This window comes from Gallus gallus, chromosome 1 (assembly GCF_016699485.2).
Source record: "Gallus gallus isolate bGalGal1 chromosome 1, bGalGal1.mat.broiler.GRCg7b, whole genome shotgun sequence".
Classification (NCBI taxonomy): Eukaryota; Metazoa; Chordata; class Aves; order Galliformes; family Phasianidae; genus Gallus; species Gallus gallus.
The window spans coordinates 80054182-80072031 of record NC_052532.1 but is presented as its reverse complement, the minus strand read 5'-3'; the positions used below and the strand labels follow the sequence as shown (position 1 = coordinate 80072031).

The 17850-nt window shown below is 41.9% G+C and overlaps 1 protein-coding gene across 4 annotated transcripts in view; it reads right to left on the bottom strand.

The window, feature by feature from the left end:
• Positions 1-17850, bottom strand: part of GSK3A (glycogen synthase kinase 3 alpha) — a 142049-nt gene that overhangs the window by 90854 nt on the left and 33345 nt on the right. The window lies entirely within an intron of this gene.

Below are 17850 nucleotides of genomic sequence, written 5' to 3'. Positions count from 1 at the left end.
TGGGTGCATGTGCTTCAGTGCAGATGCAGCAGCTGTGGATTTCAGCTGTCAGCAACCAGCAACTCAGTAGTAACACAGCTGCTTCCCCATAAAGACAAAACCATTATCAACTACGATGAGAACCATTTATTATTACCAGTGTGCTTCCTCAAGCTCAAATTCTGATTTTGCTTGTAACAGGACCAAAGTTTTAGTCACCCTGCCTGCAAGTACACACCAGGATTTGTTGTCCTTAAGTTATGACGGTTTGGGTTGCATTATCAAATCAGGCTGCAAGAAAAGGCAGAAGGAATCTGCTGTTCAACAGCAATCACTCACCAACGCTACATGAATGAGACTCAAAATGCCTATCATGCCTGCTTACCAAGAAAGCTCCCTTCTACAGCTACCTCAGGAAGTCCCTTCCAGTCCTTCACTACTCACGCATCCAGCAAGATTCTTCTAATACATAACTCAGGTCACCTTTACTGCAGTTAGGCGTATCACCAGCTTGACTCCCCATAGGCACGGAAAACAGTATGCAATACCCTCCCACCTTCCCTCCTCCCACTCCACTCGCAACACATGAAGGACTGTTGCAAAGGACATTGCCACCATGATGCTACTTCTCTTTGGGGACCTGTCCCACCACTGCTGATGTCTCTCAGGTACGATACCCAAAAGCAGACGCTCCAGCTTAAGCTTACCTGAGCTCTGCCCAGCACGCTAGCAGCTCCCTGCACCCAACTTGCAACACACTTGTTTGTGCAGCCCGGCACAGCATTCGCAGCTTTTGCAATGCGAGAATCTGGCTGACTCACAGCCTGTTTGGGTGCCAAACCCTTCCGTGCAGATCCACTGCCTGCCAATCACCGTCCCCTTTCCATTCCGCACCTGGCTGTTCTCATCATGACCAGAGTCTGCATTTGCCCCAGCTGAACTGCATCCAAGGCTTCCTAACAGTATTCTGTCAGCTTGTCACACACTTCCAATACTGAGTGACCACCAAAAGAAGACCCATTTCACAATGCTACCCAGAACTCATCTCAGAAATGGTCAAAAACCAGAAAATTCTGCAAGTCTGCTGAAAGAATCTGCAGAAACCCTGTAACTACCTGTAAATAGAACATTTTATCTTGAACCATATATTACACTCAAACAAAATAGCCAAACAACTGTGCTCCCCTTTCAGGGGATTTCTAGTAGTCCATTACTTTCGTAGGCTGCTCATGGGAAAACGAACTCGAAAATGTCTAAGTCAAGATACACACATCTGCTATTACTTCTGCATCCATAAACGCACAAAACGAGTGGGTTGGTTTGCCATTATTTGCTCCTGAACAATTCACATTAACTGTTACTCATCTCTTACCTTTCAGGTCTTTACAAACTGTTTGCTTTTATGCACCCAACTGCTCCACGAAACAAACAAATTTAAAAAGAACATTACTGCATTATAAAGAACATTAAGGAGTGACAATTACTTGCCAAACAATACACAGCAGATATATATAGATTCCTCCCTCCAAAATATTCACAAGGTGAAAAGCAGATTTGCACATTTGCAGAGAAAGCAGCAAAGCAACAAAAAGCAAAAAAGGGAAAAAGAGATAAACGTTTGCTCAGAGAGAAAGGAGAATAAAAGGAAAGCGGAGTAAAACTGCATGGAAAATTAACCCTCCTGTTTGATAACTTTAAGAAACACGTGGATGGAAGCAAAGAAGAGAAAGAGCACTGAATTTTATTTATTTCTTTATTTGGTAAACAAAATGAAAGTATAATTCTGATAGCAGCCTTCCACTTCCATTTGCCTGACTTCCTCTGATTAACGTTCTAACTGAGCGTATACGAATAGGTGACATTTGTGTTCCTGCAGGAATCCTTGTCATCTAAAAGCTAAACGCTCTGCTTCCCTGCCTCTTTTTTCCAGGCTTGGTCACAAGGTTGGGGTTTTGAGATTAGAAGTAATGAGGCTCATTCCCAGCCCTCCCAGAACCAGATTCTGGAGGTAGAAGGAAACTCATCTCTGGCAACTCCTACTGAAATGTGAAGTGCTTGGCCTCAGGAGAGCTGCTTAAGGGACACTCTTCAGTGCTGGAAGCTACTTTGGGATCTCCTGGACCACAAGAGCAAGCCCTGCGTTTCCTCAATTGGCTCTGCTGCAGCTTTTCCAGAGCTCCAATGAGAAATTTCATGAGGTTTCCTTTAAACACAAGTAAAAACAACTCCCACCTAAACTCATTAAAATACTCAGCGCTTCAAAACGTAAGCACCGATATTAATTGCCTAACCAAAGAATTGCTTGGCTTCCTTACCAGCATGTTACTGAGCATTAAGCCCCCTAGATGTTTCTCTCCATTTCCTTCTTTCAGTGAAGCACCGTAAGGACTCCAAACTTCCAAGAATTACCCTGCTGGAGTTTCAGCTGTATTACAGTAGAGAATATCCGAAGCTAAATTACTGTGAGGTAAAATTCACCCTGTGCTTTTGACAGCTTTAATCTCAAACAGCAAACATCTTGCTACTTCTCCAAGCATACAGATAATAGTTGCTTGTATCGCAGTAGCATCCAGGAGCCCCAAGCCAGTTTTGCCACTCATGTACACAGTGTTCAGAAGCCCATACCTGGTTCAGCGTGTATGTCAATTCTTAATGTCTGGACAGCAAGAATTAACTTGCTAGCCAAACAGCATATAAATGAGCTTGCTGGAACAACTCTGGGAAATATGGTTTTAGCCCCAGTGTGACAAAAGCTGGTGGAGAGGAAACACCCATCTCCAGCAATCTTCACTATCTCCAAATTGAGATTCCCAACAGCAAACACCAGGAAACATCACATCACAGCAAGTCTCAACGCGAAGCAGAGACAGTTTTCATCTCATCTGTTTTGCCTCTTACTGGGTTTCAGGCTGTCAGACTTGGTGGCCCCACTGGCTCGGTGAGCACAATGTTCTCAACGCCTTGGATTGCAGAAGGTCTACAAGATTAACTTGAAAATATAAGGAAGGAAGAAAGGACCAAACGCCAAACATTACAGCTCTTAAAGCTCACATCAGAACAGCTTCTACTGTTTGTCCCAGCAAGCTGACTTCTGGTGCTAAGGGCACCTTGCTACACTGCAACAAAAATGCAGATTCATACCATCGTAAAACCATCATCTAAGTAAAAGACCTTTTTAATATCCAGGACAGAAGCGTAAGTAAAACTAAACAGCCACTAGTTTAAGGCACTTGCATTTTCACTTGGTACATCCAAACCCTAAAGCCACTTCCCCACGCCATTCAGGTGTTTAACATCCATTCTGTAGTAGTTAGGGGTGCTCTTGATGAAGAGGTTATTGCAGAAGCCGGATCACAGATGTGCAAGTGAAAACAAAATCCACATGCTCTAATTCCCAAATGCACTGATGTTTCTACCTCACTTTCCACCTTCCACCACAACTACTAAATTGGACAAATTACGAGCACTAGGTACAGTTAGTGCTTTAAAATCAGAGAATACTAATCAGTTTTGGGGAAGAAAAGAATGTATTCCACTCACAAGACAACAGTATTAAAGCACCATGGCACTCTCAAACTCTGTTTTCCAGCATCTTAGTAAAATTTTAGCATGGCTCATGTCATCATTCTACTTTACCATGATCGCTCACCCTTTCAAACTCAGGTACCGATCTCATTTTGTGCACCCAAAAAGAAGCTGAGCACACGGAGGTCACTTTGAAAGTAACGGCTCTGATTTATTTCCAGGGAGACTACAACAGAAACAAAGAGCGCAATAACACTATTTGAAACAGCAAGTTCTCAGCCAAAAAACCCACTACTTTTTAAACACAGTCACCACCATTAGCTGTGCATTTTTGCCAGCAATGAACAACAGCCTGCATGACACACTTGTCAGTATCTGCACAGTGGAGGTGACCCACTGTTTCACAGCTGCTACAATGGCACCACTGCTAGGAAAATGTTGCCCATGTAGCCCATCTTTCATTGGCTCGATCAGATGAAAGCTGGAAGGTACCAAATCCAAACTATACAGTGGATGTGGTAGGAAAGTCCAGCCAAGATTGGCAATGTTTTCTGGTCTGCAAACAGTTATGGGGCCTGGTGTTACCATGTTGCAAGCGAAAGACTTTCTTCTTCTCTTGAGTGACCAATACTTCGCTCAGTCACCATGGCAAAGTAGCAGTCAAAGTTCATGGTCTGCGATCCAAGAAATCCTATCCCAAAAGGCAGTGCACAGGACTCTACCCATTGAGGGCTGTGTCTTGAACTTTTTCTTCCAAGAGGAATTCACACATCGCCACTCCACGGATTGCCATTTTGACGCCAGTTCATAGTGCTGACACCACTTCTCATCACTGCTAACAATGCAACCCAGGAAACCACTACCTGCAGCCTCGCACTTGTTCAATAGGTCCTGACAAACTTGAATACGTTGTTCTTTCTGTTCATTTGTGAGCATCTGTGTGACCTATCTGGCACAAACTCTGTGATATTCCAACATTCCCACCACTGTTCCCAAAGCACTGAAGCAGATACTGAACTCCACAGACAGTTCCCTGATCACAATCCACCAATTCACGTGGATGAGCTGATCAAGATGCTCTTCATTTTGTGGTGCGACTGCTGTATATGGCTGTCTGGAACGTGGCTTTCCATTGCTGTCGTCACTGCTGAGACACTCCAGCCACCATCTCACTGTGCTCTATCAACATTCAGCAAGCATCAATAAATGTCAACAGGCGCAATTTTTTCCATATGGAGGGATTCAATCCCATACCTTTGCTTCATCTGCGCTTCCATGTGAGATGCTATTCTGTCACATTGCCCCTCTGCTGCCATCTGTGGCATAGCAACAACATGGAACAGAATACTGTCGGGAAGGTTCAACCTCTACTGCCATAACACCAATGTCCACCTCTGACACTGTGGGCCAACATAACAAAATAGGAGGCACTACTTTCAGAGCAGCCCTCATATTAAGTTCTGCATTTTGTTTGTACAATTCACCAGTTAAACCCAAATGAACTTGGATCAGTGCTACTGCAATGAGACAATCACATAGTTTAGGAACAAGAGGTGCACTTCTCAAAAAAAACCCAAACAAACCAAAACAAAGCACCACATGATGTTTACCCAGGTAAGACAATAGACTCAACTACTGGACAAGGATTTCCTCATATAAATATCCCATCAGCTGCAGACTCCTACCGGCAGCACAAAGCTGCAAGCGACCTGCACGTAGACTTTTTGCTAGTGACTCAACATAGCTGTCAGTCAATAAAATTCACTTCAACCCTCAGAGACCATGAAAGACTTCCTTTGCTATTGATCACAACTCCTACCATACATTCTAATGAATAGGCCTGGAGAAAGTCCAAAGTTATGTCTGCTCTACATCCCTTCAGCTGTTTAACTTCTGACTGAGCAGTACAGATGCACACTAATGCACACATAGTCAGAGATCTATGATTCTTTACTTCTTTGAACTACATATAATCCATTTTCCTTCTCTTTCATATATTTTGAAGGGTAGAAACAAAGAATTAATAGGATGTTTATTTCTGCTTTCTTCCTACTTCAAATTCAACCTCAGTTCCTTGTGCTGTTTACAAACTCCTCCATTTCCCCTTCCCTCTAACTCTACCCACCTGATCTTCCTTCTATCCTCCAGTTGGTACCCTTCTCCCTGCTGCCAAGCACAGTAGTCATCCCACTAGATGTTCATGAGGTGTCCCAGACCTAAAAGAAAACCTCACACACCTAAATCATGCTCTCTAATGTCTATGGTCACGTAGCTATCTTTCTCCGCTCGATTCAAATACTTCCATTGATCTGTTTTAACTCTCAGAGACATTTCCCTATGAACATATTGCTCAATATTAAGTCAATATTGTAGACTGCTCCCCTCCCGTGGTCTCTCAATATGCTTCATGTTCAACACATTCAAACAGGCACTATTCCATGGAAATACTACACCGCTGCATGTAGCCCCTGCCAAGTGCAATAGGTTACAACCAGCAGCTGTCACCGCTGCTTAGAGGACATGAGCGACCAGGGGCTATGGAAGTCTATCAGAACCACACCGGTGATTTTCACTCATTGCTTAATTGAGAAGGTCAAAGGATCTGAATATTCCATGAAAAAAATGCCTTGATAGAAAGCACAAGAAAAGTCATCTGCTAAGATGTGATGCAGTCCCTCAGATTACACTAAGGAACAAAACTCCTGGCTACTTAGATACCCGTTAATGACCTGTGAAAGGAGGAGGACTAGAAGTCCTCAGGTCCTGAAAGCCTTCAGTGTGAACAACACATGATTGAGATCATAATGCTGTCATCAGCAGAAGTCACAGCTCTAGATGACAGTTTTCTAATTACTCTCCTGCACACAGGATGGGAAATTTTGTGGAACTTCACTGACAGAAAGAAGTTGATCAAATCAATAGCTGGTTAAGCGCCCGCAGCCACATCACGGTTATACGGCTCATACTTAGATAGGTAATCTGAATGAGTAAAATGGATTCCCTGCACATTTTTGTGAAAGGTTAATTTCAGTAAAAGCTAATAATTATGAGCAAGTACAGGGGACAAAATACAATTATGGTTTTTTCCTGAACTGTGTTACTGGGCAGTATCTTTCCTTCATCAGGGAAATGAATGAACATTACCTACTGGGAGACAGCAGAAGATAGACATAAATCTACAACAGAATTAGAAAAACTCAAAGTAAGGGGTCTAAAATAGTATCCTTAAAACATTTTTTCAGTACTAAGGCAAAAGGAAACCCCTGTATTTCAAAAATAGCTCAAATCCAACACCAAACAAAAACCCATCTGTCAATCATCCCCACTGAACATAGAAGCATTCAATAAATTTGCATACTGGTTTTGGCACAGGAAATGTCATCTGACCTCTTGACTGAAACTGAATACCATAAGAAAAGAACAGTCATCAGACATTATGTAAGATTAGAAGAATCTCACAATTTGAGTCCAAGGACTTTAGAAGAGCTAGCTGAGAAACGGTGCTGATTTTTGAAAGCAATCATAATACAGAAGAATCAAAAAGACAAATGGAACGACCAAGGTAATAATGACCCTATATCTTTGATGATAATTCCAGATCAAGTGTCATATCAGCTATTCTGGTGGTACAGAAGCAGGAATATGGCTTGCGGAGACTAGATCGTTGGGCTCCACATTTCTGCACAGACTGCAGGTTCATTTGGAAAAGAGAAAAAAAGAGCACTGATACAAATGCACTGCTACGGGGTGTGTGAATTACTGCCTCCTACATTAACAAAGAAACAAGCATACATGAAGAAGTATGATTATTAATCAAATTACAATTAGGCCGTAAGTTTCAACATAACTAAGATCTAAGAAGAACTATGTAGAGGTCCCAAAGGCACTAACTGTTGGTCTTCTTGCCACTTCTGCCACCAGCCTGAAAGAAAAGCAACACAAAACTCAGAGCTGTGCAGAGAGATCAATGAAGATGCAGCTGCCTTCATTGATATGCCAAAACCCAGGCATAAATGGGCTGTAGGAACCAAGGCAATGGGCCATGTCGTCAAACCCAAAGAGTGCAGGCATTAACTTGGACCTGGAAAAGCACCCCAGCAAGCAAGGAGCATAAAGCAAAACCTAAGCTGAACACAGCTACTGAGACATGAAGCAATCCTTAAGGTGGATACATAAAAGGAACATCAGCCAGGAAACAATCAAGAAAAATAAATTCCTCTTCCCTCTTTGGCATCTATGCAAAAGTTACTGCGTTCATTTCTGGTGACTAGAATTCATAAATGATAATTCAAAACCCTAGAGGTTCAGAAAGACACCACAGACATTATAAGAAAAGGTAAGAAAGACATATTCCTTTGAACGAGACTTTAAGAGATCAACCAATTTAAGTCTAAGAGAGAAAACTGAATGAGCATTATACCTAAAATACATACTTAAGGAATAGAAATTTCAGTGAGGACCCTAATCTTTAGGTGAAGATATCACATGCAAAGATTAGAAACAGAAATTGCAAGTCTGGGACAGAACTGGAGCGAAGTCAAATGTCAGAGATGTGAATTTTCTAAAGACTCTGAAAGCTAGTGTGATTTTTGTGGCACGCTATTTTATTTCAGACTGGAATGTTTTCTAAAGCTCACGACGTAGCTGAGCAATAACTACCAGGCTTGAAATAAGAAAGCCTGCACAGGACAATCACGATGATCTCTCTAGGTCTTCAGAATGCCACAAACATTCAATACTTACGTTGTATTATGCAGACCACATAGTTCTCCATGGCCCCCATGGAACAGTGTCATTGCTCAATAATGAATATGTTGCTTTCCATAGTAATCAAAATCCATATTCAGTTTAAAAATCATCAACAAATGATAATAAATAAAAGATAGTGATAAATGACGAAAAGCTGAAACAGTTCTTCTTTTGACTTTATTGATAATAGCCAGACTATAGCTGCAATCAATTATGTGTCAGCTCAACTCAACTTTAGCTGCAACTGCCAAGCCACTCAAAGATCACTCAGGTTTTTAAGGCACTCCATTCTGAATTCAGAGTTGCCTTTGTTTCCACCTGGACACACAGGAACAAAGGAAATATATATATATATGAATATATATGTGTGTATATATATATTATATCTATATATATTCATTCCACTTGCACCTAATGTTAGTGAAGCTTTCTAGATGTCAACCATCTCAAAACCTGCTGGTGAACTACTAAGATGGCCACACAAATTCCAAGTAAAGAATGCTAAGTTTCTGCAGGATATAACTAAAAACTGGAGGAAAAAGTAAATACTAGGCAGAAGTAAGTCACCAAAACTGTAATACACACTATGACACTGCTATAAAAATACAAGGTACCAGCCCAGAAAGGCAAAATAACTTCATTATAAAAAAAATGAACAAGTGTACAACTTCAGTGTTCTGTTCCATGCCTTTTTGAGGTCAGTATGTCACACGGAACAAGAAGAGATGCGGGGACAGTTTTTCTCCTATTATTTACTTGTTGATAAAACCCCGTTATTTATCCACTGATAAAATTTAACTAAGTAACAGCATCTAGATTTACTACACTTCAGTCCAATCATTCCAAATGCCACCGGAATTTTAAGCCCCTATTTTAGAGGGGCAGTTCAATTTACCCTATTTGAAAGCTTAACGATGAAGACTGCAAACAAGCATTTAAAAAACAACAAGATGCTTCTCAGCTCCAGGAACATTCGCACGATACTCTTGTTATACGGTCACTGCAAGGTCACATTAAGACCTAAGGCGTTTACTTTCTACAGGCTTCTAAGTCTTAACTAAGGAAGTCAAGGCAAACACAGCACAACTTTCACACTGCAGTGTGCTCATCTTCCCCAGCAGAAGCTTGACTCAGAACAATCTCTAACAATATAAAACCCACAGGGAAGAAAAAGCACAGGAAGAGCCCTGTTGAGTTAGCTCTGACCCTATCGCTTTGGCCATCAGATGACTCCTCTGGGTCCAACAGTAGCAGAGGGGAATGCAGCAGCCAGCTGCTGGGTGGCCACCACCAAGTCCCAGCAGGTCATCACCCCACAGTGGGGTAAACCACGCAGTCGCATTCAAAGGGAGATTTACTTTCAGTGTCAAAATGAAAAATCATTTTCCCAAAGCCTTCCTATCGCTATGTGAGCCAGTGCCCACACCTTTCTGGCTTCACCATCTCTGGCAGTTTCCTCCAAGCACTCCTCCCAGCATGGCAAACAGACCAGCACAGTAAATTCCTAAGCTAAAGAGCTTTATCGAGCTACAGTGAGCACACCGAGGTGAGGGAAAAAAACCTAACCTACTATCTGCCTATGTCATGAAAGAATCTCTTTTTCCCAGGACTAAACAAAGCATTCACCTGAATGCTTAAACCTCTGCTTTGGAAAAAATACAGAAACATACAATTAAGGTAATCTTAGCAGTGGCTGCTAGTGGTGTTTCATAAGCAGTCTGGCAGACATTAGCAGCTATTTTTAGCAAGTCCTCTCTCTGTTCTCCTCTCTGCCCACCCACCTCACACACACATATGCAGACAAGCCCACTCCACAATCGCTGCTTGGCTCCATAGATCAACTTTACATTGAGATAAGGTGATTCTACAGCTTATGCAGGGAGTACTAAAGCGATCGTAACAGTGCCTGTTTTAATAATCTCGGGTCAGGTCATTCCTGCCCCAAAGAGCTTACAGATTACACGCAGAGTGAGAAGTGCAAGGGCAGGGAGTACGTGGAAACAGCACAGTAATTATTGTGGCCTTATCAGTCAACATCTGTGCTATACTGCATCTGTCTGAGAAACTCAGACAAGCCCCAAAGTGCATACAGTAGAGGATCTCTCATTTGAAGTTTCCTTTAGTTATTCCTCCCTCTTACATCATCAGGGATCATGATTTAGCAAACGTTTGCCGAAGACGACTATAGCAGTTCAGCTGACACGTAATAACTTATAACCCCCCTGTAACCGAGCCCTGACAGGGCACTGAAGAGCCCCAAGTTACAAACGGATCGTATTTACACACTTGCTCGTGCCATTCAACAGCTGATCCTCAACGCATCCATTGGCGACTTCTAGCACAGCTGACACTCAATCCGGACACCCACCGATACACTTGCTTTGACAGCTCTGGCAGTGGTTCCACGCCTCCCCTCCCTTCCCTGAAAGGCTAACAATTGATAAATAGCACACATCTCCTGGGAATTCCTGAAAGACCTGCAATCTTCCCCTCTGGTATGAGATGTAAGCCCTTCATAACCATGTTGTGCTAACTACGTTCATCAGGAGGCTCATTACTTGTGGACTTACCCAGCTGGGTTTTAACTGCATTTGTTCTAGGATTTGATACAGGTTAAACACAGGTACGCCACCTAGCCAAACACATATCTGATCCCTAGGAACAGGCATTATCCTTGTTTTTTCCCTTTTCATTATTTCTCAGCATCTGTTAAGAGGTTTCTAACCCTACCCCTGCATGCGGTAGCTCTAAGTCACCAAAGAGCTCCCTACGATGCAATTGCATGAGTTAAGAACATCTTAATACATCTTAGAGGCAGTCTCCACTCTTCTACTGGGGTTTAAATGAGAAATCCTTCAATCGTGTTTGTAACAGTGGTGCCAAGGATCAACTATGAATAGGAGCCCACTGTGCCAGGCACACCACTGGCTGTGGGGCGTCCAGCACAAGGACACGGTGCTGCAAGAGCAGGTCCAGCAGAGGCCACACCAACAATGGCAGCGCTGAAGCACCTCTCTACAAAGAAAGGCTGAAGAAGTCAGGCTCATCCAGCACAGAGATGAGAAAGCTCCGAAAAGACCTCACTGAGGCCTTCCAGTACTTGAAGGGAGCTTTTAAGCAGGAAGGGTACACACATTTTACATGATCTGATAGTGATAGAAGAAGGGAGAATGGCTTTAAACTAAAAGAAGGGAGATTTAAGTTGGATGTTAGGAAAAAATACTCAAAAGGTTGGTGAAACACTGGAAGAGATTGCCCAGAAAAGCTGTGGATGTCCCACCCCCAGGCTGGATGGGGCCCTGGGCAGTCTGATGTAGTGGGTGGCAACCCTGTCCATGGCAGGGGGGCTGGAGTTCAGTGATATTTTAAGGTCGCCTCTAACCTAAGCCATTCTACGGATGAAAAGAAAGCTCCTCTTCCAGAACTGCAGGCTGGCCTACAGCACATCGACTGACCAAGCTGGGCTGAGACAGCAGGTCTCACCAGAGGAAACTACATAATGGTCAGCTGGTGCAGGCAAGCACCACAGTTATTTGAGGATGGAGGAAGGAAGAAAATACCTAAAAGGAAATAGGCCAAAAATAAAGAAGGAGAAAAAAGTGAAGGTAAAAAAAAAGGTAAGGAAAAAAAGCCATGAAGATCAGAACCATACTAAAAAGAGCAAAAGTAGCAGGAAGCAGAAGCAGAGATTCAAGGAAAGGATTTGCAGCAGGACTGCTTTGGGAGCCACCAAAGTGAAGGAGCCACTTACTCTCCAAGTTTACCCTACAGAGGAGAAGAACACAGTATGTACTTAACACACTATTCCCTGTAAGGCCAGGAAAACAACACCAGATAACCACAGACCAACCTATGGCATTAATAAGACTGAGGATGAAATCACAGTGAGAAACAGGTATCTGGAATCTAATACAGAAGCCAAAATCCCAAGAGAAAGACAGATGAAGCCGGTTATCTGAAGTATTTATTTGATACCTTTTAACTCTCAAGAGTAAGAAAACAGCCAGCTGTTCAGAACTGACGCCCTTCATGGGTAGGAAAAAAGGCATAGGGAAACATGTACAGTGAAAAAAATAGCACAGATCAAACAAGGAGCTAATCTGAAATCCCCACACTGAACTGTGATCCCCAGTTCAATTCTAACTGAAGAGTCAAAGGGATATCAGTCACCCCTGAAGGGAGCAAAACCAAGCTGTGCAGCACTGCCCTGGTCCTGCTGCAGAATGCAGACCAGCCCTTAAGACTATACAGCCTATGTGCTGGTCATAATGACAATACAGAACATCATAAAGATGAAACAAGTCAGCTTAGGTTGAAGACAGCTTTGAATTCAAGTAGGACATTATCTCAACATTAAGAAACTGTAAGCATGCCATCAACGTATTATAGATACTCTCTCTGGCAGAAATACATAGCTTAGGTGAAGGAGCTCCTATTACAGACGAGGCAGCATTTAGAAGCTAGCTGCAAAACTTCTCCATCATTGGCAAGTTTTTTTTCCCCCTGAAGTTATGAAAACAGTAGAGCAAGAAGAGTAAGCAAACTAAATATCAGGCATTTCTGATTTAAGTTCAGTAGATGACTACCGTAGTAGATGACTATTTAAGTTCAGTAGATGAACTATAGCCCCCCTTCTTTTAAATCTGTATCATTTAATTAAAGTAGGGCTACTGTCTAGAACAGTGGTCCAACTTCCCACCTTCACTCCTCCTGCAACAGGGAGTCTGGCAATCCTGTAGCCTTAGATGAGTCAGGTTAACCACTGACCTGACAAAGAAACCCATCTCCAAACCGAAGTAAGCTGTCTTGGGGACACGTAGTTGTTAGGTCTGACAAGAGGAAGAAGGGTAAACAGGACCATCCCCTGCTGCACGCACCTTCAGACACATCACTCAACGTAAAACCATATCCTGAGACTCAAAGCTGTGGCAGAGCTGTGGGCTGCGCACAGAAGGGCAGCTCTAGCCCTCAACCTATTTTAACAAGAATTTCTGCTTCAGTGAGAGGCCAGTAATAGTGTAATTTAAACTGTGGCAGATGTTTCCAAATATTTTATTGTAATATACAGATTTTACTAAAACAACATCCCACACAATGAGAATCTCCACAAAGAGAAGCCACAATCAAAAGGAATGTTTCTCTCTGTAGGAATGAGAGCAGCCATCTGGGGAATCGATTCCCTCCTGCCAGCACACGAGGCTTTGGGAGAAAAGCTCTAAACATACCACTGAGGTTCTCAACAGTGTTCCTGTAATTGTTCGTTAAGGAAGACTGCTGGAGCTTGAAATCCTGAAATAGAGGCAGGTTTCTGGTAACGTGGAAAGAAGAACAGTGCTGTTTTAAGAAAACTTCCTCTCATTTACAACAATAAGAAAAAAAATGAACAAAACCAGTTCTACTGTTCCATACTAGACTAAAAGTGTATCGCTTCTGAAGATAATATGAAGCAGAAAACAAGCAATACGAAGTAGAAAACTAACCTAAAAACTCATGAGAGTAAATGCTGAGAAATTATATCTAGGCCTGTGCAGGAGTTGCAGACCTATCCAGAAGTGGAGGCTTTTCAAGTGCTGCTGTGTCAAAACTCTACAGGTTTTGAAAGCACTTGAGGCTGCCTTGCCAACAGCGCCGCAAGTCTTCTTAGTTACAAGTTTGATCTCTGAGGAAAGCGAAAACAGACTTTGAGGTCTCAACACTGCTTGCTCTTCCTTACGCGTACTCCCCATCCTAGGAGTCTAGGCATTATGAGGCCACAATTGAAGGTACAGGCAAAGGACTCCTATTTCTAGAAGAAGATAACAGAGCCTGTTGTTTCTTTAGCGCTGCTGAGATAGGAGAATAATGATGATGATAATCTTGATCCAACTAGGGAGGTTACTTTCAGCACAACAGCAGGCACCCATATACAAGACTACAGACAGAGGAACAGTCTTAAGGCTCCTCGTCACAGAAGGGTGCATTTACCTACCTCTGAAGACATTAAGTGGCAAACAAATGAAGTGCTAAATAACGCAATTCCTTTATTAGGAAGATTCAAGACGCTGGAAGCACATAAAGCACAGGCTCATCTGTCCCATTTTCCCCACTTCATATGGCAGCAAACGGCAAGTGGTTAAGGCAGAGTGTACAACATGATGAGCTTGTAGAGACAGCCATCCTAGCACACTCTCCCAGCCCGTACCTATGTGTGGCTCAGGTCATTCCCATGCCCAAGGCAGTGTTCTCTGCATTTTCTTTTCTGGCTTTGCAAACCCACCCCAAGGTCCAAAGACACTCCATGCAGCAGGACAACCATTTCTGAACGGGCAGAAATGACATCACTGAAGTACAGCAATGTCATGATTGTCTGGCAAAAAGCTGAATTTCTTTTAATCTGAATACACACAGTAGCAAATAATGACAATTTTGTTCAAAAAAGTTCATGGTGGTTGAAGCCAGGCACTGCAGCTAAGGTAATGACTGCAAAACCCCATTTATCACTGAAGGACTCCAGCAAAGGAAAGATGACAGTCATCATCTTAGCTATGGCACACACACACAAAGCAGAAAATTCTCTTTGTATTGCAGTTTAGATATAAAATTATTATAAAGTACACTTTCCTCTTTTAGTAAAAGCATTCTTCTGAATAAAGACTTTTTTTCTTAAAAAAAAAAAGACTAATGGCCCTTTATCTGCTAAAAACTGAACCTGGGATTTTGTTTCTCCTTACACTGACATGTAAGGAAGCTTCTAATATTTCACTTTAGATCCTTGATAAAACAAATGAAACTGCAATTCAGAATGCAATTAAGGAGAAAACAGCTCTTTTCCAAGTATTTTCTTTGAAAGAGTGAAATGCAACTGAGTTGGCATGCAATTTCAGAACTCGGAAGAACAGCTTTTCAAAGGACTCATTTCTTCTGTCAGATGACCTGAAAATGATATACTTCTTAATCCAATTACTGCTTTTTTTCTTTTCTTTTTCTTTTTTTTTTAAGCTTCATCCAATCCTAAGCCTAACAGTTCATACAGCAGATAGGAACTAGGAACAAAGAAAAACCTTTAGACTTTTTTTGCTCATCAGAGGGGGGTCAACATGGCGGTTCAAAATTAGAAGGTTGAGGAATACGCAAACTCAAACTCATACCTTTTTTTTAACACTGTGGCAATACTAAAATTACTCAAAGACAGGCTCATAATGAGTGGTCATCATCTATCCCAATGACAGATCTTCATCTGTCTTTACTCTTAGATCACTCACCGAGAAAGAAGAATTATTCCCCAGGAAGTTAAGAGTTGCATGAAGAAATGAACAGTCATCATACTTGTAGAGTACACATATAGACGCAATTATGGAATAAATCAAAGTAAGTCAGAATCTCTCTTCATCACTGAAGAATCCAAATAAGGAATTGTGTCAGAAGAGCAGAAAGGCAGGGTATTTTATCACAGAATTAGAAATATTATCCTGAGGGAAATATGTTTTTGGTCTTTGCAGTGCCCTGCGACCTTTATGAGTTGGAAGCAGAAAGCTGCCTATACAGTAACCAAAGGAGTGCTGTCCAATTAACTACATGGCCATTTCTGAAAACCAATAAGTGAATTATTTTCTTGAGATGTTAGGAAAGACCTGTGGCCAGGATATGAGTATATTCCTTACATATAGACTCTGCAAGCTGACTGTAGACAAAATGAGTGAGGTGTCTGGCTCTCTGCATTAATCTGAGAAATATTACTAGGTAAAACATCTGTTAGCAGAACTCTTTTGACATTAACAGATTTTCACACGTTTAGCAAAAAAGGCACCCTGGAATATCACACTAGTGGTTTCAAACCTAAGTAAATTATGCATATACTGGTTTTTAATGGTTCTAAGTTACTTCTTTCAATTTCACAATTCATCCCCCTATCGTTTGCTCTGTGAGATAGAGAAGTCCCCACAGAAACCACAGGCAGGACAGATCAATGCAACATTGTCTGCGAGGTACACACATCCAGATTGAGAGAACATCTCAACCAATGCTCAACACAAAACATTAACTCAGACAATCCATCTCTCAAAAAAAAATAATCCGTACTGTGCAGTATCATATCACATCCTGAGACAGTCTGATTATGAGAAATAAAACATTCCATAGGATTTTTTGCTACAGTAAGAATTCCTTAGTATGCAGACGCCTATTAATTGCAAGCTTCCAATCAGCCACATTGAGCTTCAGGGTTTTACAGCTATTGACCCATCTCCAACACAAAGGCTCTGCAGCTGTACTATAATGTCCCTCCAAGCAGAGTTAGAACTGGTTCAATGTATTTCAGGTTTACCAGCATGTATTCTTTTACTGTCCATTATTTAACTTGCTGCATCAACGAGGACAATCTGAATGTAGCACGAAGGTCACCTGAAGCAGATAAGCAATCTGCTATCTCAGACTGACCAATAATGACTTACTGTTATTAACACAAGCATTTCTGAAGTAAAACAAAACTACACGAGTGCAATATCCTATTACTATACCACATGGCAATGAGTGAACGTTCACTGCTTATTGCATTTTCTCAGTTAAATATCAATACTGTATACAAAAAGGTAGCTTCACCTCACCAAAGTAATGCAACAACCCACAGCTGTAACAGTACCCACAACTGCAAAGTATATTGTATGAAACACAAGAGTAGGGCTCCTAACTTAGTGGTTTTACACATGGCATGTTGCTTTCCTCTGGTAGCAAAGTCAGATTACAAAGTCTCCCACACACTGCAGCAGCTTATTCCTGTTCTTACTACCGTAATTCATCACTCACTAAAATCACGCTACCCGAACTGTTGGTGACTGCACTATAAACATCAATGAAGAAATCTGGGAAGGAAACCAAGCTATGTTTTTCATTAAAAAACATATACTTTTAAGTCTGGATCATCTCACTGATGGGGTTCAGAGCACAGCTGTAGAAGAAGCTAGCACAGGGAACCAAAAAGACCAGGATCAGGCAAGAAAATGAAACCAGCCTTGCCACTAGAACTGCAATCAAAACCAAACAGCAGCAAGGGGTGAGGGTTCATCAGCCACAGCAGGGAACTCCCACTATTCAGAACAGTTACCTTAAGGGCAAATGCATTAAGAACAGATCAGTGCTTGCTTGGGTTGTTATTTTCAAGAGCAATATACACAGTATTAACTTAATAGAACCGTAAATCACATACGTACGTGAAGGCATGTGCCTAATTTGGATCTAATATGATATATAGCAGAACAGTTAATACCTGCAGAACTGCTTTGTTTGTAACTGAGTTTTCACTTCTCACTACTCCAAACCTGTGCTCTTGGGTCTAATGACTCAGGGGGTGAAACTTCACATTTATGCTTTCATGTTCTTTCATAATTAACCCAGTAGATTTTGGTGGGAGCGTTCAAAGTCAGAGACTGATAAATTGTCACCTCTTCCCATGGCAAAACTGCAGAGAAAGGCACAGCACATACAGTTTGCTGGATGAAGGCGAGTAATGTCTTGGCAAAGAGAAACCCTGCCCCACTAGAGTGCTGGCACTTCAAGCAGACAGGCACACGGGATCCAAAGAAAACATATTTGGATTTTCAGAAAGCCTAGACTGCTTCTTTA